The sequence below is a fragment of the Podarcis liolepis genome (assembly GCF_965112155.1).
Source record: "Podarcis liolepis genome assembly, chromosome: 16".
NCBI classification, from domain to species: domain Eukaryota; kingdom Metazoa; phylum Chordata; class Lepidosauria; order Squamata; family Lacertidae; genus Podarcis; species Podarcis liolepis.
This window is the reverse complement of record NC_139567.1, coordinates 33,796,353-33,820,601: the sequence shown is the minus strand read 5'-3', so window position 1 is coordinate 33,820,601 and position 24,249 is coordinate 33,796,353. Positions and strand designations below refer to the sequence as shown.

The window sequence follows — 24,249 nt, the reverse complement described above, 5'->3', positions numbered from 1 at the left end:
TCATTCCCAAAATATAATTATAAACAGGACTCTTAAGTATGTACTGTATACAAATTCAATTAGAGTGAGCTTGCTTTTGCTGGGTAATCTCATTTATATTAGGTCTAATTTGAGACAAACAAACTGTCATCTCCTCATCAACACAAAGAAGCCTTTCTCTTTTCTGGTCTTTCATATTCGTCAGAGTTGAAAATCGCTGTTCACAACAGTATGTTGTGAACAACTGTAGAACAGCCAATTCTCATCCTCTCATTTTGAAAAGCTATCTATCAATATTCTGCAAATTAAAAAATATATACCGTATTTACTCGGATCTAATGCTCAACCTTTTTTGCCCAAATTACGTTGTGAAAATTTAGGTGCGCATTAGATTTAATGGCACATTTACATTCACCAGCAAATACTTTTTTTGGTTTCAAGGTTCTGAAAATTCAGGGGCGCTTTAGATTCAATGGTGCATTAAAGGTAAGGGGTAAAGGGACCCCTGACCATTAGGTCCAGTCGTGGCCGACTCTGGGGTTGCGGCACTCATCTCGCTTTACTGGCCGAGGGAGCCGGCGTACAGCTTCCGGGTCATGTGGCCAGCATGACTAAGCCACTCCTGGCGAACCAGAGCAGCGCACAGAAATTCAGTTTACCTTCCCGCCGGAGAGGTACCTATTTATCTACTTGCACTTTGACGTGTTTTTGAACTGCTAGGTTGGCAGGAGCAGGGACCGAGCAATGGGAGCTCACCCCCTCGCGGGGATTCGAACCGCCGACCTTCTGATCGGCATGTCCTAGGCTCTGTGGTTTAACCCACAGTGCCACCCGCGTCCCGGTGCACTAGACTCAAGTAAATACGGTATATACAGTACTTTACAATACTGAAATGTTTATACGTTGATTTGATTGTCCTTGAATCTTCCCACCACACTCTCCTGCCAACTCTTTGAGAACCACTATCTTAGAAGACAGAATCAGGATTCAAGATGACCTTAAGCCAATGGCGAACTGGGCCAAAACTAACAACATGAACTTCAGTGGGGACAAATAGCCAGGAAGAACCAGATGCACATATATAGGATGGGGGCACCTGGTTTACTAGTAGTACATGTGAAAACGATCTAGGGGTCTTAGTAGACCACAAGTGTGATGCAGCAGCAAAAAAAGGCCTTCTCACTTGTGGTACCCACCCTGCGGAACACCCTCCCATCTGACGTCAAGGAGATAAGTGACTATACAACCTTTCGAAGACATCTACATTAAGAAGTTTTTAATGTTTGTCATTTTATTACAAATGTTTTTATATGTGCTGGAACTTGCGCAGAGTGGGAAGGGTATAAATAATGAAATTGTTGTGTTGGTGGCGGCTGTTATCCGAAGGCAGCCCTACATAGGGAAGCTTTTAATGTTGAATGTTTTGTTATGTTTTTATATATGCTTTATGTCTAATAATAATAATTGCTACTATAGGCTGCAACAACAGAAGTATAGTGTCCTGATCAAGGGAAGTAATAGTCCCGCTCTGTTCTGCCTTGGTCAGACCACACCTGGAGGACTGTGTCCAGTTTGGGGCACCAGAACTTAAGGATATTGATAAGCTGGAACGTGTGCAAAGGAAGGTGACCAAGATGATCAAGGGTCTGGCAACTAAGCCTTATGAGGAACGGTTGAGGAGAAGAGAAGACTGAGAGGTGATATGACAGCCATCTTCAAATATCTGAAGGGCTGTGACATGTAAGATAGACGAAGCATGCTTTCTGCTGCTCCAGAGGGGAAGACCCAAGCCAGGGAGTTCAAATGATAAGAAATGAGATTGTGATTAAACATTAGGAAGAACTTTCTGACGGTAAGAGCTGTTCATCAGTGGAACAATCTCCCTTGGAAGGTTGTGGACTGTCCTTCATAGGAGGTTTTTAAGCAGAGGTTGGGTGGTTATCTGTCATGGATTATTTAGCTGTGATTCCTGCACTGCAGAGGGTCAGACTAGATGAGCCTTGGGACCCTCTTCCAACTCTACAATTCTGCAATTCTAAGTTATGTCATGTCCACTATTCCAATGTCTCTACTCTGAGAAGGAATAGCACTGGGTATAATGCACTGAAAACTCTATGTGTGCACACAGTAAGCACAGTAAGCCAAAAACCAGAATCAAGGATTAAAAAGAACCACCAAGCAATTAAAGGATAAAAATTCCCAACCAGTAAATAAAACCGAGGATCAAATCAGAGCATCAACGCGGCAATTTAAAACCTCTCTCGAAAAACACATGCACACCATACAGTCAAAGCATACAGCTTCCCCCAGAGGATCCTGGGAACTGTAGTTTACCTGCTCAAAGAGCTATAATTCGCACTACCCTTAAACTAGAGTTCCCATGATTAAGTGAAAGTCACATGCTTTCAATGTACAGTGTGGGTGGAACCTGTTTCGCATGGACTCCTTGCAGCAGCCAGGCCAAAATGACAGGCCCTATAAATCCAGGGCTGTTCCTCTTCAAACTGGCCCATAATTCAGAAGGATTGGAGGGACATACCATACCAATCTTGCCTAGTGGTTACAGAGCTAGTTACTAGGCCCTGGGAGACCAGAGTTGAAATCCCCACTCAGCCACGAAGCACAACCACCATCTCTCAGCCTAACCTACCTCACAGGGTTGTTGTGAGGATAAAACGGGGAAGAGGAGGACCATGAGCACCTTGGGAGGAAAATGCGGGTTACATAAGTACCATATTTACTTGAGTCTAATGCGCCATCAACGGCGTTTCCGTGCGCTGCTCTGGTTCACCAGAAGCGGCTTAGTCATGCTGGCCACATGACACGGAAGCTGTACGCCGGCTCCCTCGGCCAGTAAAGAGAGATGAGCGCCGCAACCCCAGAGTCGGTCACGACTGGACCTAATGGTCAGCGGTCCCTAAATCCACCATCAAATCTAATGCGCACCTCAATTTTCAGAACCTAGAAACCAAAAAAAGTATCTGCTGGTGAATGTAAGTGCGCCATCGAATCTAACGCACACCTTAATTTTTGCAACGTGATTTGGCCAAGAAAGGTGAACGTCAGATTTGAGTAAATATTGTATAATAAAGATAAAAAATGGTAGCCATTTATTCTCCATTAATTTATCAGGCCCCCTCCTAAAGTCACCCAAGCCAGCAGCCATTCCCTCGTGTCTTGAAGCCACAAATGCCATCAAGTTAACTCTGGGTCATGGCACAGACGCAAGACAGAATGAGCGGAACTCAAAGTGACCCCCCCACACACACTTACCTCCCCAACAGAGCTGCTTCTAAGACTGAAACAAAGACAGAGACGTAAAGGGGGGGGGGAATTGGCTTAACTCTTCAACTCTTACAACAGGATGCCGGCAAGAGGGTGCCAGGTTCTGAGGCAGCAAATTGTCCCTGAACAGAGGCCAGAACTTCGGGACAACTTGCCAGGAGATGTCTGAACTCCTCTGGAAGAAGCAGGAGATTTTGGAATGCGAAAGGGACGCGGTCAGTTCTCCTTCAGAGCTCCTGCCCATTATTCGGGAAAGCCGAAAAGGCTCTGTCTGCTTACCTCGTGTGCAGAGGTTCCTGTGCATTTGTGCATTAAGTCAATGGCTCCAGAATCCCGAAAGAAATGTACTCTCTCGGGCAGTTGCTCCTCCTCTGCCCCTTTGGCTCTGTGCGCTCTGGCAGGGAACCAGCTGTGTGATTCACTGCAGATTAGTTTGGGATGTGTCTGCAAGAGGAATGGATTCTCCACTCCCACCCCTTTCTCCTCTCTTCTCTTCTCTTCTCTCTCTCTCTCCCCCCCACACCCCCTCTCTCTTTCTTAAACAGGAAGTGGGATAGCATGAGACAATGTCAAAGTAGCTACAGAAGGGCTTTGGGCAATAAAAGGCACTTTTGCACAGACTTGCTCAGGGAGGAATTCTAGCTTTCTAAAAACCCTTTGGAGGGGAAAAAATTGCTCTCAACAGTGCCGCAAAAACACACTAACTGACTGCGGGGAGGAGAGAGACCGACGTGGAAAAGAGTAATCTAGTAAGTCCCAATGCCATTTTGCAAAATGGGCAACACTACTGAGACAAAGCTATCTGCTGGTTTTAAAGAGGTTCAGAAATCCAGAGACTGCATCCACAATACTGATTTTATTTATATATATATAGACTTTTAAAATAACAGCACATGAGTTAATTTCCTTCAGCTGAATTCCCTATGTTGAATGACAGATTGTAGGCCACTTGGGGCAGAGACGGTTTCCTCTAGCACAAGCTATATATCTTTAAGCATATTTCCCCCACCACCTTCAAAGATTTCTGGGCATTGTAACTTACCCCTCACAGAGCTATAATTCCTAGCAGCCTTTAACAAACTACAGCACCCATAATTCTTCTTCATAGTGTGTCCTGTACACAGCCTGCAGAAGGCAAAACAGCAGCAACAAACAACCTTACCCTCAGTGTTATAACACTGTTTCCAGGAAACAACTTTGAAAATCAGATTCCTCGAATTGTTTTTAGCCAGGGCTGTAGTCACATGAAGAGGGTCCTATGTGGGAACCCTGCTCCCCTCCAAGATATTCCAGGACGGCTCCTTGGAAGCTTAGCTTTCATTTATTTATTTTTTTAAGTCTCTACCTTGCTTTACTTGCAGAAATGTGGAAGGAAAAGGGTGCTTACTAAGGCAGCAACATTTGGGACATTAAAATAGTATTGTACCACTTTAAATGGTCATGGCTTCTTGCAAAAATCCTGGGAAGCGTAGTTTGATAAGATTGCTGAAACTTGATGGGAGACTCCTGTTCTCCAAACACAGCTAGTTTAATAGTCAATCCCTCTTCCCAGGGAACTCTGGGAATTGAAGCTCTCTGAGGGGAATGGGGGCCTCCTAACAGCCACGGCTTCCTGCAGAGAATCCTGGGAACTGTAGCTTGAACAAACCACAGTTCCCAGGATTCTCTGCAGGAAGCCGTGGCTGTTTAAAGTGGCACGATGCTGCTTTAAATGTGTAGTGCATACAGGCTCAAAACAGCATTACCAAGTTCTCCAGAGGATTACTCTGCACTTTTTTTCTTCTGCGGCTTTGTGTGCAGAAAAGCATTGCTGGAAGGAAGATCAGGACAAGCAAAGGCCCATGAAGATAAGATAAAGGGAGTGCCATGATAGCTGCCTCCAAACATCTGACAGACTGTCATGCAGGAGCAGACTTGTTCTCTGTGGACTCTCCCAGCAGCTGGAAATTGCGGGGAAGAAGATCTTGGCGAAACGTTAGGAGGAACTTCCTAATGACACAAGCTAGTTGCGCAGTAGAACAGGCTGCCTCAGGGTTTAATGTGCAATGGGAACTGGGCCAGGATAATGAAGACAAGTGGAGTTTATGAGCGCTAACTGCAGCTTTCAGGGTTTGGGAACACAGGGTACCCAAGCTAGCTCATTGGTCCACCTAGCTTAGGACTGTCTGAACTGACTGGCAGCTGCTGTCTAGGCTTTCGGGCAGGGGACACTCCCAGCCCTACCTAGGGATGCTGGGGGTTGAAACTGGGACCTCCTGTGTCTCCTGCTGGATGAAGAGAAATGTGGAATCCCCAAAGAAGAAGGCTCAGAGCCTGGAAGCAGCGGTGTGTGGCCACTGGACTAAGGGGACTATGCTAACTCCCTAAATGTTTCCCTGGTGCCTCCTTCCCAAAGCCCAGGAAGCTTCTGCCCAGCTTCAGGAGGGAGGCGCGAAGCTCACGTGTGTGACGTCGGGACGTCGCACCATTACACACATGACATCAACCCCCACGCCCCTTGTAAGTTAGCACATCTGGCCCTAACTGTTCCCCTGTGAAATATTTCACCGCACACCACTGCTGGGGGGAGTGGAGTGACAATGAGGGGACAGAGGGAGAAAACTTGGAAGAGGGTATGTGGGAAGCTGAGGAGGTAACAGGAGCTGGCAGAGAGATTCCAGAATCAGAGGTAGACGCTGAAGCAGGAGGTTTGGAGGAGAGAGGCCAAGAGGCAGAGATGAGTCAGGCTAGCGAAGAGTCACGAGTGTCTCTGCCTCCTGCCGCGACAAGCTCCCCTTCCCACGGTCTCCCAGAACCAGAAGAGGCATGAAAAGGGCGGAGCAGTGGCAGGTTGCATGTAGGCACAGTTTCTGAGTGCTTGGGGGAAAGCCCTGGAGAGGAGGGGACCTAGATGGCTATGGGGAGGTGTAGACTTTCAGTCTCAGCAACTGATTCATGGGGCAAGACCTAGCAGGGATGAGCTGAAGCATTCATTACGCCTGACACTCCACCAGGTCTGTGCTGGACGTGCTAATAAAGAGTTAACTTCAACTTTGAACAGTGTGATTTACTGCCAGCTCACTTCTTGCCATCCTGCATGCAAAACAGAGGCTCTGTCACTGAGCTAAGGTCCTTCCCCAGGCAAGGAAAATTTCTAAAGCTACTGCAAAGCACTGCAGCAACGGAACAAGGCAGAATTGAAAATGGAGTGGGGAACCTATAGCCCTCTGGACGGCGTCAGTCTCCAACTCCCATCAGCCCCAGCAAGCATGGCCAATATGCAGGGATGATGGGATCTGTGATCCGAAAAAAGATGGAAGGTGGCAATTTCCCCATCCCCTGCTTAAAAACAAACAAACAGAAAATTCCTCTGTTTGGGAAATGGGGAATCTGACTTCAGTCTCTGCGTTAATAAGCAACATTTTTCAATCCTCTGCACCCTGGGCAGGACAGCATTTTCCACTGATGAAACTGTTGAGCCCTTTGCTTTCAAAGGAGACCTCATTACGCCAAGTAGAAGACGGTAACATCTTCTGAAAGGAAGAGGCGCTTGCAGATTCAAAATTTTGTTTGACGTGTTCAAAGGAGATAAGAAACTTTGATGCCCTTTGGTGTTATGCAACTGTCATAGTTCTGAATTTGAAGCGAATGGAATAAGCTTTGCATTTGCATGACAAGCCAGGATGACACGGTGGCTAGAAAGAATGAGGATCTGTGCAGGTAGCCAATGGGGCAACTGCAAGATGTTGTTGTTGTCAATTAACTCAACCTGAACCCAGGTTCTCTCTCTCTCTCTCTTTCTCTCTCTCTCTCTTTCTTTAAATATGTATTAAGTTAGCAAAAGCAAAACTAGGAACACGGTATTTGTGTTCTATACAGCTGCAATTGCATAATAGTTGTTATTACCTAGCGATGATCTTACGTGCTAATAGCAAACTTATTCTCTGAGCGTGGGATCTTATGCAGCTAAAAAGGTCCCTTCCATGTACAAGAAGGAAGAGATCAGCACACCCAGCTAAACTCGAAGCCTGCGGAATTGTAGAAAAATCTTTAGGGGGAGAAAATCCCCCCAAGAGCCCATGAAGACTGACCGGTCACAGAATGACGGTTAGCTGGGGTGGGTGGGTGGGACAGTGGGACTTAAAACTAGGCGGAATGGAATGAAGTATCCTGAGAAAGGGCATGGAATGGTTGGCTGGCTGGCTGGCATCCTGGACACTCTGCTACTGGTGACATTTGTCTTTATAAATCAGTCAGCTAAGGAAGAAGCCCAGCACACCTGACAAAACGGGCGCTACTCCAAGAAAGTTGATACCACAATAAATCTTATCTTTTCTGGTTTTGCTGCAACAGGTCAACGTGGAAATCCCTAAGGCTCTGTCTTTCAGGCCACAAGCCTGTGAGGTTACAGGGACTGGAAGAAAAAATGGGCAGACTTGAGGTTTATGGGATCTAACTCAAGATCCATCAGCCAGACATAGAAACAAGGTAATGGCTTGGTGCACGGAAAGAAATGCAGAACGGTGAAGCACCACTTAAGACTGCAAGTTCAAAGCTATACCACTTAAATGGACATGGCTTTGCCTAAAAAACCCTGGGAACTGTATTTTGTTAAGAGTTGTTAGGAGGCCTCTATTCCCCTGTATGGAAGTGAGAGCTGGACCATAAAGAAGGCTGATTGCCAAAGAATTGGTGCTTTTGAATTATGGTGCTGGAGGAGACTCTTGAGAGCCCCATGGACTGCAAGAAGATCAAACGTATCTATTCTTAAGGAAATCAGCCCTGAGTGCTCACTGGAAGGACAGATCGTGAAGCTGAGGCTCCAATACTTTGGCCACCTCATGAGAAGAGAAGACTCCCTGGAAAAGACCCTGATGTTGGGAAAGATGGAGGGCACAAGGAGAAGGGGACGACAGAGGACAAGATGGTTGGATAGTGTTCTCGAAGCTACCAGCATGAGTCTGACCAAACTGCGGGAGGCAGTGGAAGACAGGAGTGCCTGGCATGCTCTGGTCCATGGGGTCACGAAGAGTCAGACACGACTAAATGACTAAACAACAACATTCCCCTCAGAGAGCTACAGTTCCCAGAGTTCCCTGGAAAGAAGGACTGGTTATGAAACCATTCAGAGGGAGAGACGGTGTGTCTTCTAAGCACTCTCACCACCCTTAACAAACTACAGGTCCCAGAATTCTTTGGGAGAAGCAATGCCTGTTTAAAGTGGTTTCATAGTACTTTAAATGGATAGTGTGGATGGGGCCTTAATCGCTGCAACCCACAAGATGATGTGCATGAACAAATACAAATCTACATCCAAGTTACTATAGCCTAGAATATTTGATAACTGAAAAGCCAATCCTTTAATCGTCCTATTTTTACAGGTAAGGAATGCAAAAGAAAGATATAAGCGATTGCGGTGTGGCCAGAAATGGCAGGTAATTCTTTGTAGCTGCCTTTTGGTTTGCTGTTCTTAAAATTTGGGGGTATGGGTTCTTGGAGAAAACAATGGAAATAAATGAATACAGTGTGAGATTGGCCGCTGCCCAACTTTATAACTTCTAAGAAATAAAAAGAAAACTCTTCACGGGTCACATTCACAACATATATTTAAAGCATAGGACTTTCTCCCCCTCCCCCCTAGAATTCTGGGTGTAGTAGTTTATTTTTAACAGAACTACAATTCCCACCACTCTTGACAAACTACAGTTCCCATTATTCTTTAAGGGAAGCCATCTGCTTAACATTTCATTGGGTGGGGAAAGGATAGGTCCTTTTTGCATTATTGCAAAATAAGCACTTTAATAGTTAATAATATTTCTCATCTTTTGATGCATGTTAATTTGGTATTGCCACTCTGAGGCAAATGTATTTTATAGTAAGCAACCATTTATTTATTTATTTTTGAAAATGTACGGTTTGGTTGCAAGCTGTGAACCGGAATGTCAAACTTTGCAAGGTCATTTCCACCTCTGTGACGTTTGCAAAGTCAAATGTCTGCCTGGGAGGGAGCTGCTGACTTTCAGGGCATCACATTCAAAGCTGAAACTTTCCCAGCATTAATTGGAGAGCACAAACTCCCCTCCTTTTTTTTGCAAAGGAAAAGGACAAGGGGATGTCAAAAGAAGCAGGCCATGCGGATAAAGGGACTGCGTCAGCAACCCAATTCTCTGAGTTAATTGGGCTTACGGAGATATCGAAGGTCCAACTTTGCGGTTCCAAGACTGGCTTAAGAATAAAGGACGTTCACAGGCAGAAAGCGAACAGCACTACGGGTAAGTAGACAATGCTAGCCCTGCTCAGAGTAGGCACACTGAATTTAATAGACTTGGCGAACTCAGGTCCACTATTTCCAATGGTCTACTCTGAGTAGGGATGGGTGGATCTGCCAGTTTCGGTTCTCTCAGATTTCCAGTCTGAAATTCAGTTTGTCATAGTTCTGCAACAATTTGCACATTATTATTTTTTAGAAAAATTCTCATGAAAGTCCTTCAACGTTTTAGCGCAAATTTATCCACATAAAACATTTCTGCATGCAGCTTTGAATAATGTACATATTTTTGCAAAGCGGTTTTCCCTAACGTAATGCATTTCCCTGTGTTATTTTCACTAACATATTCAGATTCATGCACACGCTCCCCTAATGTTTGCATTTTTGCAAGCATTGGTTGGAAAACATCGCTGCAAGATTCCATGATTTGCACCATTTCTTGAACAAGAATCTATGCTACACATTTTGTCACACAGTACAAACACAAAACGAACTGTTAACACAACTGCTGTCCACGCAAGTCGGTTATGTGTGCTTCACAAGGGAAGAGTGAAGTTAAGGTTGCCATATGTCAAAAAGTAAAAATCCGGATTCTAGACTTCCAACATGGGTTGCAATGCTTCTGGATTTTCCCAGCAATTTCCGCCCAAACACTGCTTCTAACTGCGGTATTCCGGTTATGTCCAGCAATTCCGGACATATGGCAACCCTGCTTAAGTTCATTTCTAATAAGTAAGGCTGATCAGAGTATCAAACAGCCAAATCAACAACAAAAAATCAGCAAACGATTGGGGTGGGGAACCCCTTGGAATATTTCAAACACACATAGCAGCAGCGGCATAAAATTTACTGTATTTTTCCGTGTATAAGACTATATTTCCCCCCAAATTTTTTAAGTTTAAAATTGGGGATTGTCTTATACATGGAATGTTGCAAATAATTATTTCTTATTTTGGGCACAAAAGTAGGGTTCGTCTTATACCTGGGGGCATCTTATACACGGAAAATGCATTACTTTTCTGCAGCTTCAGCTGCTGGGTGGAGAAAGGACCCTTCCCCATCCCAAAGCTGTCTCCTGAGTCACTAGCCACTAAATTGGTCCTCAAATTCGCAATCTCCCAGGACAGCCTTCCCTATTCTGGTGCCCTGCAGAGGTTTCAGACTACAAGAGAGCCAGTGTGGTGTAGTGGTTAGAGTGTCGGTCCTGAGTTCAAATCCCCACTAGGCCATGAAGCTGACTGGGTGACCTTGGGCCAGCCACTGCCTCTCAGAACCTAACCTCACAGGGTTGTTGTGGATGAGGAGAGCAAGAACCATGCAGGCCACCTTGAGCTCCTGAAAGAAAAAGCTGAGATATACAGTGGTACCTCGGGTTAAGAACTTAATTCGTTCCGGAGGTCCGTTCTTAACTGTTCTTAACCTGAAGCACCACTTTAGCTAATGGGGCCTCCCGCTGCCGCCACCACGCGATTTCTGTTCTCATCCTGAAGAAAAATTCTTAACCCAAGGTACTATTTCTGGGTTAGCGGAGTCTGTAACCTGAAGCATATGTAACCTGAAGCGTATGTAACCCAAGGTACCACTGTAAATGAAATACATACAATAATAAATGCAACTCCTATCAGTCATTTTGGCTTTGGGACCAACAGGAGTTGTACTTTCAACACACCTGGAGAGCCCAGGTTGGGGAAGGCTGGTTTGGGGCTTCTTCCAGGTAGGAACTACCTGGATTCTTAGGGGAGGGGAAGCCTTGACTGCTTGAAGTGGTATGATGCTGCTTTAAATGCATAGTTTAGTAGATGCGGTTTAGTTTCAGAAAAACAAGGAGAGGGAGATAAATTGCAGGTAGCCGGCTGAACCTATGGACAGCTCCCTTGTGTCAGTAATGTAGCCCTAGTGACTCACGGCAGGTCTCAGTCTGGAAACAGAAACATTTCAGTCGCCCAGGTGACAGCATTGTGGCAATATAAATCCACAGCTGGCCTAAAACTCAGATACAGTGGTGCCTCGCAAGACGAAAATAATCCGTTCTGCGAGTCTCTTCGTCTAGCAGTTTTTTTGTCTTGCGAAGCAACCCTATTAGCGGATTAGCGCTATTAGCGGTTTAGTGGCTATTAAAGGCTTAGCGGCTTAGCGGCTAAAAGGCTATTAGCGGCTTAGAAAAGGGGGGGGGAGCGAAAAAAATCGCAAGACTCGCAATATGTTTTCGTCTTGCGAAGCAAGCCCATAGGGAAATTCGTCTTGCAAAGTGCATTGAAAAACGGAAAACCCTTTCATCTAGCGGGTATTTCGTCTTGCGAGGCATTCGTCTTGCGGGGCACCACTGTACCACCACCTCTCCGTTGCCCACGGGCTCCTGAATAGGAGGAGCTCTGTGAGTTTGCAGGTACATTTCACCCCTGGAGAGGAGGTAGCTACCAGCTCACACCCGGTCACCGCCAAGCGCTGCCTGTTTTCCTGCGATATCCTCTTGCGGAAAGTACGCAGTCTGGGCCCACAATGGGAAGATTCTTTCATTGTCAAAAGAATGCAGCCAGATTTGAGGTCCCACCAAGACGAATCAATGCCAGCATGTCTCTCCTCCTCCGTCTCTTTGTCTTGCCCACTTTTAAAAGCCCTCAGAACCCATCACCCACACTGGTTCACCTGAAGAGATACACATTAGAGGCTGGTTTTCTCTTAGGCTCATACCTGCAAGAACACCTTTATCCACAGAGCAAGCAACTTCTTCTTCATCTTTGGCGATCACTCATAGCCGAGTAAGATTATCTTCCATAAACACAGCTTTAACAATGAGTCCGTAAGTGACTGTGGAGGCCAGTTCTGGATCCACACATCCTTCCACAGTGGGGACATTGGTTCCCAGGCAGGAGTTGATCACGGTGTGGATTTGCCAAGCATGCCTTCCTCTTAGCACATTTCTCCCTTGCGTCCTGAGTTCAAGCGTCTTCAAAGCCCACGACACCTTTGGTCAAGGCTGTTCTCCAATTGGCGTACTCACAGGCAAGTGTTTCCCAATTGTTGGTGTTTATACTACATTTTTAAAGCTTTCCCTTGAGACAGTCTTTAAACCTCTTTTGTTGACCACCAGCTTTACGCTTTCCAAGTTCGGAATAGAGTAGTTGCTTTGGAAGACGGTAACCAGGCATCCGCACAACATGACCAGTCCAACGAAGTTGATGTTAAAGAATCATTGCCTCAACATTGGTGATCTTTGCTTCTTCCAGTACATAGGTATTAGTTTGCCTGGCTTCCCAAGTGACATGTAAAAAATTTCGGAGACACCGTTGATGGACTCTTTCGAGGAGCTGGAGATGTCGTTTATAAGTGGTCCATGTTTCCCAAGCATACAATAAGGTTGGTAGTACAATAGCTTTGTAAACAAGCATTTTGGTTTCCCTGTGAATGTCCCAGTCCTCAAACACTCTGGGCTACACTCGGGAGAAAGCTGCACTCACAGAACTCAGGCGATGCTGGATTTCATTATTATTATTATTTTAAATTTTTTTATTGGTTTTACAAACTTTTTTTTAAAAAACAATACAAACATATAAAAAGACATACAGACACGTATAGTTTCATAACCTTTTTTTCATAAAACCTTGTTTCTCGGACTCCCCCATACCTCCCCTTTCTGCATCCCAATGTCCAAGATTTTTAGCAACTTCTAATTATTTCTTTCAAGCCTCTGTCTTCTTATTCTTTCCTTCAGTCTAATCTTATATCACTGTAACCCTTTCTTTCTCAAAACCTCGACATTCTAACATTCATCAAGTTTATAATAGCCCTTAAGATAAATTTTAAATTTCTTCCATTCTTCTTCCGCCAGGCGATGCTGGATTTCAGCATCAATTTATCGGAGGCAGCCTTGTATAGTCTCCTGCCCAACCTTCTCCTGCACAGAACAGCCACCTGACCTTCATATAACCTTGAGCATGCAACCTTCACAACAGGGCAAACATACCATTTAGGCTAGCCATTGCCATCCTAATGCAATCCAGATGTTGGGGGCTAGAAGTCCCAGCCAGTTGTAGATCCAAAACACCTGAAGGGTACCATGTTGGCACAGGCTATTTTGGACCATTTGAAAGCAACAAAAATATACAGTCGTACCTTGGAAGTCAAACAGAATCTGTTCCGGAAGTCTGTTTGACTTTCAAAACGTTCGGAAACCAAAGCACAGCTTCTGATTGGCTGCAGAAAGCTCCTGCAGCCAATCGGAAGCTGCGCAAGCCCCGTCAGACGTTTGGCTTCCAAAAGAATTTTCGAAAACCGGAACAGTCACTTCCGGGTTTCGATCGTTCGGGAGCTGATTTGTTTGGGAGTCAAGGTGTTCAAGATCCAAGGTATGACTGTAATAATAATAATAATAATAATAATAATAATAATAATGGATAAGAATGCATTAAAAGAAAGTAAATACACTTCCCATACCATTTTTGAACCAATATTTTACAACAACCAGTGTTTGAAATTGAGGGAAATTAAGAATTGAGGGAAATTAAAAAATGTATTAAAAAATACCTGAAGAAGTGTGCATGCACACGAAAGCTCATACCCAGAACAAACTTAGTTGGTCTCTAAGGTGCTACTTGACCATTTATTTATTTTTTATTTTGGCTGCGTCAGACCAACACGGCTACCTACCTGAATCTGAAACTGAGGGATGTGACTGTGACAATCATGAAGGGACTCTTCACTTCTGAATTTGCCACTACACTACTGGGCTCCGCCCACTGCTCCACCCTTCCAGTCCTAGTGGACACCAGCCCCCTGTCCTCCAAAGTGGTTGGAGCAGAATGTATGTGTGGGAGAAGGCGGCCGTGAAATTTCGAGAGGGACTGAGCTAGTTTGCTTACATATCAGTGAATCCACAAAAACATTTTCACAGTGCAAGTCGACACACAGAGAGATATGCCCGTCAGACCGATTGGACAGGAGGTATTCAATCTCCTCCCATGTCATTCTGAAAGTCACCTAAAGGCCAAGTCTCCCTTGTCTAGACAGATGACCCAGATTTCTGTGTGCCGAGAACCTAAAGAGGTATTGATTTTACGCTGGGGGTATTCAGCACCTAGAGGGAGGGGAAAGAGAGAATGGGGTCATTGTGGATCGGGGTTGTTGTGGATTGATGAATCCTGTCTCCTTGCATGTTCAAAGATTGACAACTCATGTTCTAACACCTCACTTATTGACAGGACATTTTTAGGTGCCATGTTAATCTCACACCCCAACTAGACTTAAGGTGCGCATTTTTACATATTCCGAGCCCTGTGGACATGACTAACTTAGCTCCCTTAATTCAAATAGGTATACTCTGAGCAGATACAACCCTTTTGTGAGCGGGGGGGGGGGGAGAATTGTGCACGTGCTAAATTTGGCAACCGTCGCAGAATTCTGCCCAATATCCTAATTTACAATGCAGACATTTTCAGGACCACCAAGGACCAACAGTCCCAGCTTCAGGCAATAAGCCTGGGCTTTGGGGGGGGTGTGTGTGTGGAAGCCGTCTGTTTAAAGCACTATGACGCCACTTTAGACACTCATGACTGCTCCCTAAAGAATCCTGGGAACTCTACAGTGGTACCTCAGGTTACATACGCTTCAGGTTACAGACTCCGCTAACCCAGAAATAGTGCTTCAGGTTAAGAACTTTGCTTCAGGATGAGAACAGAAATTGTGCTCCAGCGGCGCGGCAGCAGCAGGAGGCCCCATTAGCTAAAGTGGTGCTTCAGGTTAAGAACGGACCTCTGGAATGAATTAAGTACAGTGGTACCTCAGGTTAAGTGCTCATTTCGTTCCGGAGGTCCATACTTAACCTGAAACTGTTCTGAACCTGAAGCACCACTTTAGCAAATGGGACCTCCCGCTGCTGCCGCCGCACCACCGGAGTACGATTTCTGTTCTCATCCTGAAGCAAAGCTCTTAACCCGAGGTACTATTTCTGGGTTATTGGAGTCTGTAACCTGAAGCTTATGTAACCCGAGGTACCACTGTAGTCGGTTAAGGACACCAAGAGTTGTTAGGCTCTACCCTGAGTAATACATTCGATTTGCAAGGCATTCAGGATCCAAGGTATAACTGTATATAGATATAGCTATAAAATCATAACAGAAAATACACAATATACCTGCTAGCCTGTTTAGTACACCAAATCCAGTAACTCTGGCTGTGTAGGCAAGACAACTTTTAAAGCACATTCAAAGCACATTTTTCTCCTCAAAGAATTCTGGGCACTGTAGTTTATGCCTCACAGACTTACAATTCCCTGCAGATCCCAGAATTCTCCCTCTGTGTGTGTGTGTTTTCAATGTGTTTTAAAGGTATAGAATATAGACAAACCTATTTGTCCGTGAAGAAGACCCGTTTCTTCTTCCCTTTCCACACAACATTCCTTGTGCTTTGTTTCTTCTGCGCCCTTCAGGGAACGTGGCTGCCTTTGTGAGTCTGGATGGGCCACCAACATCATCCAACATAAACCACTAAACGACAGAAAGCCATCGCCATCACCCCCTTACACACACACAAACACACTTTCCCATCTGGCCTTGCTTAGAGTCAGCCTTTCCATCAAGCACAGCCAAGAGAGCATCGCAGAAGCCAGCATCAAAACAGAGAGAAAGAGGCAGCCACAAATCAAGCGAAGCCAGAAATCAAGCGATTAACCCACAGTCAACAACCCAAAGCCATACCCTGATATATTTATTTTTATATATATATATATATATATATATATATATATATATATATATATATATATATATATATATATATATGAAAGCAAATATATATATATATATATATATATATATATATATATATATATATATATATATATATTGGTTTATTTCAGATACTCAGATACATAAGCTAGGCTCCAAATGGTTCCTTAAACCAGGATTAGTCGCCAAGACAGAATGCCTAGTTGACATCTTGGGGCCAGGCAGCTCAAAAGCCTTGTTTTTTCCAGTATGACTTTTTGGTCCCTGAAATTTATTCTGACTGTGCAGATAAAATATAACAGATAGAATTCTACAGGATGCGTTGCTAAGTGTGTGGAAACAGTTAAGATCCAAGCATCTCTAGGCATGCACCTTCAGACGGTGGAGATGTGAAGTGCTATCTTGGCACCCAGGCATCTTCACTTGCTTGCAAGTGGGCAACAGCCAGGTGCAAAATGCGCTTGACATATTTGGAACGCTGCCACCATCACTCCACACAGCTACCGCTCTGGTCCTGACATTCATAATCCGAGGCCCTTCTCTGTGTGTCGTCTCTGAGGGCAGTCTGGAGAGTGGCAACACAAGAGGCCTTTTTAGTGGTGGCTCCCTGCCTGCAGAATGCTCTCCCCAGCGAAGCTCAACTGGCGCCGTCTTTATTTTTTGGAACCAGGAAAATATTGCCCTCTTTTACACAGACTTTCGACTACTCGTGGCCTCTTTTAGTGGGGCAGGATCGGTTAAACCTGCCTTTTACTTCCATTGTTGCGCTGGAAGTGGGGTTATAGGTTGTGTTTGCTGTAACTGGTTTGTAAAGTCACGTTGGTTCACTTTTGTGAGGAAAGCAGCTAACAGATACAAATAATAACACTATATTTTTGTAAGGGGGGGGGGGAACCAAACAGCAAGGAGGCGAGCAAGCAAGTGGCTTGGATGGCAGGCAGCCCAGGCGAGCTGCTGAGGAGGAACAACATTTAAAGGAAAGTAGACACTCCAGAGAGCAATTGGGAGCACTGCTTTCTGAAGTGTGCCACCCCAGTTGGGCATTTAAAGATCTGCGAGGGAAGGGGGTGGGTGTTTGGGGACAGCTAAGCGGGAGAGGAGTTTGGAGCAAGCCATGGGGTGAGTTTGGACAGGTTTAAAGTAGGGAGAATCCAGGAGGTAGGGGGTTGCTGAGTGAAGTGAGCAACAACAACAGCCCCTAGTAATATTAACAGCAAAGGATCCTGTTGTATTAAACAAGACTGCAAAATATTATCAACTAACAGTGCAAGCCTACATGTGCCTAGTTATTCAAATTCAGTGTGATTTCTCCTATTAAGTACTACAGAATTGCAGCACTCTTGCCTCTGGCTTTCCCACCCTCAAAAAAGAAAGTCAGGACGGATTTCAATAGATATATCACACCACAAATAAAATGTCATAAATTGGAATACTGTTGAACTCACCCTATAACCCAAAGCTTGCGAAATCCTATGCAAGCTCCTGTCTATTTTCCATTGTAGATGTTTAGATGGAGGGATTTAGATTGGGGAAACCACAAGACGGAGGGAGGGGGAGAAAAAAGAATTAATCCTTTTTTTTCCTCCGACAGCCACAGGTGCATTAAAAAACTTTATAAAACCAGGAGTCATACAATGAGAATTAAAGTCACATGGTTAAGACAACGAGGGAACACCTAACTTGCCCAAGCTTTCAAATTGTAAGGAAGCGTTGCAAGTTTGTTTCTAAAAATATTCTTACAATCATTCAGGGGCTTATTAATTAGAATCATAGAGTTGGAAGGGAATCATCCAGTCCAACCCACTGCCATGCAAGAATCTTTTGCCCAGTATGGGGCTTGAACCCACGACCCTAAGGGCAGGAACGGGGAACCGGTGGCCCTCCTAATACTGCTGGACTCCAACTCCCATCAGCCCCAGCCAGAATGACCCATGGGTGATGGGCGTTGCATCCATTAACACCAGAAGGGTCCTTGTTTTAAGAATTATTCATGGAAACAGAATGAGAACCTCAGGGATTCCATTGATTATTATTTCTTCTTTTCCCCTCCCACTTTTTTTTTAAACACATTTTAAAGAACATAGTTTTTTACACATAGTTAATGCACATAGAAGGTACGCTGGTGGCGCTGTGGGTTAAACCACAGAGCCTAGGACTTGCCAATCAGAAGGTCGGCAGTTCAAATCCCCGCGATGGGGTGAGCTCCCGTTGCTCAGTCCCTGCTCCTGCACACCTAGCAGTTCGAAAGCACATCAAAGTGCAAGTAGATAAATAGGTACCACTCCGGCAGGAAGGTAAACGGCATTTCCGTGTGCTGCTCTGGTTCTCCAGAAGCGGCTTAGTCATGCTGGCCACATGACCCAGAAGCTGTACGCCGGCTCCCTCGGCCAATAAAGCGAGATGAGCGCCACAACCCCAGAGTTGGTCACGACTGGACCTAATGGTCAGGGGTCCCTTTACCCTTTACCTTAAAGCACCTAGAACAGACTTCAGGTAGGAGCTGCTTAAACAAACAGACTCTCATGACACAGCTACTGCGCCCATTTTACAGCTGCGGAGCCAAGGCCTGAAGTATTCACCCAGCTGAACAGGGTTTGACCCCTGGGCCTTCCTCACCAATGTGCAAACATGGACGTCACCCAGAGTTTCATTTTAAAAAGAAAAGAAAAGAAGTAGCAACCCCAGCTCCAAGTCAATCCTTCCAGGAGTTCATGCCCTCTCACCTGGAAGCCCATTGCCTCACTCCATAAAGCAGTCGGAAGTGACTACAAGGCTGGCTCATGGCTTGGTGACTACCACATCGAGGGGTGACTTGCACATATGAATGAGGCAAGCCAGGCAGAGCTGCTGCAATACTTCAGCCACGTTTTTTTAAAAAATAGAGGAGTCCATCCCATAGTCACACCCTCCAAGCTGCAAATCGGTCAGGTGATGGTCTGTAGATGAATGAAGTGAACTGCCTCCAAGCTTGTTAGCAGTGAAGGGGAAAGCATTCTGCATCTACTCAGAAACAACACCTCCTCCACATACTTCAAGGTGTGCTCCATCCCTGGTACCAAAGATGCCTAAACACAACTGACTGTCACTCTCCCCCAGCCACTCCTCTCTTGCCAAGTCCACTCAAAAGCAGTTGTCAACACAGGGCATCCTTAGCTAACAGCTCCATCCCTGCAAGATGAACAACCAGAGCCAGGCGGCCGTTCACAGATGGTGTCCCTGTGTGTGAGGAACAGCTTTTCCCAAGATGGAGAAGCCGCATTAATTATTACATTATAATCCTCATTTTTTAAAGTGTTTTCCGGTCAACATTCTCCGTCCTCCGCTACCATCTGTAGTTTTAACCTCACCCTCCAAACCTGGGGAGAGGAGGAAGGGGGGAATATGTCGAATATCCCAAAGCTTGGTCCTCACCGGTGCCCCCTCACGCAAAACCCACCCCACAATAACAAGAGCCCTGCTTTCCCTCTCTTCCACCCAAGGACAACGATCAGCCCTTCGGGGGGGGGGGGTGCATGTGTACATGTTTGGAAGGAGCCATACAGCCTCGGATATAATGCGTTGCCAAGGAAGGGCTGGCGCAGCAAACCTTTCCTGGTGGATGCTCAGATATTTTCCAATTTGGGGTGTATCTGCAGATCTCTCCCCCCTCCCTCCCCCCCCAAGCCCCCAACCAGAAGCAGCCCCTTCCCCAACCCTCTGCATGCCTCCCCCCTCTCTCTCCTTCCACCCTCCAGCCCAGAAACTGCATCCCACCCCTCCATCCCCTCCTTTGTTGCTGTCTCAGCAAAGGCAGCCACCCTGAAGAAGGTCTCCCTTTTGAATCCCAGCCTCCCTCCTGCACTGGGTGGGCTTACCTCCTTTCTTCTGACCGTGCAAGCTTGCTTTTTCCTTTTTTCCGCCCTTCTTTTTTTTGCAGAGGGAAGGATCCGGCCTCCGCCGGGCTGATCTTAGGCCGCCTGCTCCCTCAAACAGAAACAGCTGTAATAATCCTGGTGGCAGCAGCAGCAGCAGCAGCAGCAGCAGCCAGCCACTCCCTTCGGATGCAGACTCGCTGCATCCAAGTCACAAGGAGGAGAAACGGGGCGCGTGGACAAAAGGCGACGCCGGCGAGGACGGGGCGCCTGCTGCTGCGAAGGAGCGTCCGCGCCGCCTCCCTGCATGAGTCTCGGCTCCGCGGGGGAAGCAGCGAGAGGGGGCGGCCCAGCGGGCTCTCGCGGGTCCCCTGCGCGAGATGCGCGCAAAAGCAGAGCTCTCCGCCGCCGCCTTCGCGCCGCTTTGCAGGCGAACAAAAGGGGAAGGAGCCGAGAGGGAGGCGGGAGGGGCGCTCCAGCTGTTTTCACCAAGGCAGGCGCACAAGGTTGGATCTAGGCGCCGGCGCCGCCGTCTCTGCGTTTCTCGCGGGCCGGCGCTGCAGCGGAACTGAGGCGGGAGGGCGGGAAAAAGGCTCGGCGCGTCGTTTGGAGGGGGTGAAACTCATTTTTGCACATTTTTTCCGCCAGCGAGCTGTCTTAAAAATATGTTTTGGGGTGGGGGGAATTCAAACCTGCAGGTTTTTTTTACGACTGGACAAGATTTAGCTTTGTGTGTTGAAGATGCACCGAAACCAAAGCACTTTAATTTTCCTTTCTGGAAATGTCAGGTAATGCTGAAGAAGAAGAAGAAAAAGAACTGCAAATACAACAACAGCAACAACAACAACAACTGCAAATACAACAACTGCAAATACAACAACTTCAAATACAACAACTGCAAATACTTGCTGATCACCTTTAATTATTTCTATGCACACACATGTGACTTTCCAAGCAAAGCTAAATTATATTGATTTATATCTTTATTCAAAATACCTTTTGAATTCCCAAGTCACATTGCAACTTTTTAGGACCCCTCATTTTTGGAAGTTGAATCTGGACAAATTCAACATGCCCGCCACACTGTGGATTTTTTATTTTATTTTTTTAGCAGAGTGCACTTTGCAAAGTAGGAACAGGTTTGGGGAGCGAGACCATAGACTTGGTTTGCTGCTGAGCCTTTAATGGTGAAGTTCTCTCAGGCCTGGAGCTTCAGACTCCTTCACCAAGGAGCCGAAGTCCTACTGAAAGGCCAGTTACTGTACCTCTTGGGGAGGGTGTGTCTGCCTGTCTTACAACCACCCTGCGAGGTAGGTTAGGCAGAGAGAGAGGTCTCACCCAAATGGCTCAGTGGCTGACTGGGGATTTGAACCCTGGTCTCACACCAATCTAACCACTACACCACACTGCTCTCTTGGTCTTAGGTTTAATCCAATCACAACAGTGCCAGATTTAGGGTGGTGCAGGCCACTCCCTCCCACAGGGTGTCGAGCTGAGGGGGCGCAAAATTGAGAAGATCCATTTGGCATAGCTGTCAACTTTCCCCTTTTCTTGCGAGGAATCCTATTCGGAATAAGGGAATTTCCCTTTTAAAAAGGGGAAAGTTGAAAGCTATGCCATTTGGGGGTGCAAAATTTTGGCCTCGCACAGGGCAACGTATTATGAAAGAAGAAGAGTAGTTTGGATTTGATATCCCGCTTTATCACTACCCAAAGGAGTCTCAAAGCGGCTAACATTCTCCTTTCCCTTCCTCCCCCACAACAAACACTCTATGAGGTGAGTGGGGCTGAGAGACTTCAGAGAAGTGTGACTGGCCCAAGGTCACCCAACAGCTGCATGTGGAGGAGTGGAGATGCGAACCCGGTTCACCAGATTACGAGTCCACTGCTCTTAACCACTACACCACGCTGGTTTACCAGACTCCAGCCCTGATCACAATGTTGCAAGATTGTGAAGGGATCCCTAACAGCAACCACAGGAAATCTTAAGGGTTAGTGTTTTGTATTATTTTGATTGCATTTTGAATGGACAGCCTATTTGTGTCTGTGCCAAAAAGCATTTTACTATCTCTGAAACGGCCTCTTGCTACAATCAGCAAATGTTTCTTGCACTGGATTAAAAAAATCAATATCTGAAATACTACAATAAGGTGCAGAACCACGCCCTTTAATTTTGTTTCTAAACTATGATTCCCTTTAAATAAATAGGGAACGCACAGAATTAACCTATAGGGTTGTGGCAGCAAGAATGAGGGACTGCTCAGAAACGGAAAGCCCTGAAACTACCCCTGGCTGGTGAGTGGATCAACAAGCTCTGGGAATTAGCTTCAGTGTCAAAACTAACCTACTACATCAGATCAAGAGAACAGATTTGCGGAGATATGGTCCCCATTTATAATACATTGCCAGAGAAATCATTCTCTCCCAAATGTTCAGTATGGTGTTGATGTTTTGAAGAATAGCTGATTCTAATAATTAGAAGTTGTAATAAAACACAATGTAATAGGAGCCGGAGTGATGCAGTTATAAAAGTCAGAAATGCATAGCACTTCTTATATGTTCGTCACTGTTTTTAGATTACCATATTTTTTGCTCTATAAGACTCACTTATAGAGCAGTGTGTGTGCGTCTTATGGAGCGAATGCAGGCTGTGTGTGCAGGCTGCATAGCTATCCCAGAAGCCAGAACAGCAAGAGGGATTGCTGCTTTCACTGCGCAGCGATCCCTCTTGCTGTTCTGGCTTCTGAGCTTCAGAATATTTATTTTCTTGTTTTCCTCCTCCAAAAACTAGGTGCGTCTTGTGATCTGGTGCGTCTTATAGAGCAAAAAACACGGTAATTCCCATTAATCATTTGTTCATCTCACACTTGTGCCTTTCACTGTCACTTTCCAAACAGCAAACTCTCTGTGTGTTTTCTTAAAAGCTGTAGAGCAAGGGCTTGCCGATCTTGGGTCTCCAGCTGTTTTTTGGACTACAACTCCCATCATCCAAGGACCAGTGGTCAGAGGTGATGGGAATTGTAGTCTAAAAACAGCTGGAGACCGAAGTTTGGGAAATTCTGCTCCCGAGTGACAGAGCACTTCAGTTCACTTCAAGTGGATGGGGAAACCCAGTGATGTGGGCAGGGTACGATGATGATGATGATGATGATGATTGTAAACCCGTGTTTGCAGCACTGAAGTGACCTCTCTGGGGTGCAAACCTGGGTAGTGTGTATGGAGGGCCTGAGCTGCCCAGGTGAAAAGACCCTCCCCTCAGCATCACTGATGTAGTCCAAAGGAAAGCAGAATAATACATTTGGCACCAGCTTGGCTGCAGAAGTTGCCGGAAGGAGGCCAGTATTTGCTCAAATCCCACAAAATACCCAAGAAGCCCTGAGGTCATGTCTGTGACCTTATTCCACAACAAACCATACTACTACCACCCGGCTTCCCCTGCAAGAAGAATGTAGTGACCTTTAATGTATATTTAAAACAATCATTCAATTTCTTTGGTGAGATGAGTATCTTGCGTCCTTCAGCGTCTTCAAAAGGGCACCAGCGCTATCATCTTGGTGATACGCGAGTTTATGTTGCATTTCACAGGTGGATCATTTAAAAGGTTCGAAGTTAATCAAGGGAGGGGGGCACGGGAATCTTTAAATCAGCAGGCAGCTCTAAACAGAGTCCTCTCTAAAGCCAGAGGGGGATGCCTTGTGTTTTAAAGCCGAATGAAGTTTAATATGACACAAACCGGGCTTTTCGCAACCAGGTGCCCTCCATCAGCGCAGAGGAAGTCGCAGGGCTATTTTAAGCCTCAGTCTGAGTGGACTGCTTGCTGGATTTGCATTCATAGAATTGTAGAGCTGGAAGGGACCCCATGAGTCATCCAGCCGAACCCCATGCAATGCAGGAATCTCAGCTAAAGCACCCACGGCAGATGGCCACACAGCCTCACTTTCCAGGGAAGGAAAGTCCACCACCTTCCAAGGTAGCCTGTTCCACTCTAAAACAGATCTTACAATCCAAATATCCTTTCTTGTACAGTGGTGCCTCGCAAGACGAAAAGAATCCGTTCTGTGATTCTCTTCGTCTAGCGGTTTTTTCCGTCTTGCGAAGCAAGCCCATTGAAGGATTAGCAGATTAGCGCTATTAGCGGCTTTTAGCGGCTTTTAGCAGCTTATCTG

The 24,249-nt window shown here is 45.9% G+C and overlaps 1 protein-coding gene across 5 annotated transcripts in view; it reads right to left on the bottom strand.

The window, feature by feature from the left end:
- CLIP2 (CAP-Gly domain containing linker protein 2) overlaps window positions 1–20,554 on the bottom strand; it is a 74,893-nt gene extending 54,339 nt beyond the window's left edge. The window contains exon 1 of one of the 5 annotated variants that reach the window (XR_014520033.1): window positions 20,088–20,554. The gene's annotated coding sequence lies outside the window, so the exon portion shown is untranslated. Of the gene's footprint in view, window positions 1–3,543; window positions 3,699–20,087 lie in introns of those variants that run through there. The other 4 variants (XM_083479548.1, XM_083479550.1, XM_083479549.1 and 1 more) reach the window with 4 other exon arrangements.
- Window positions 20,555–24,249: the final 3,695 nt, after the last annotated feature.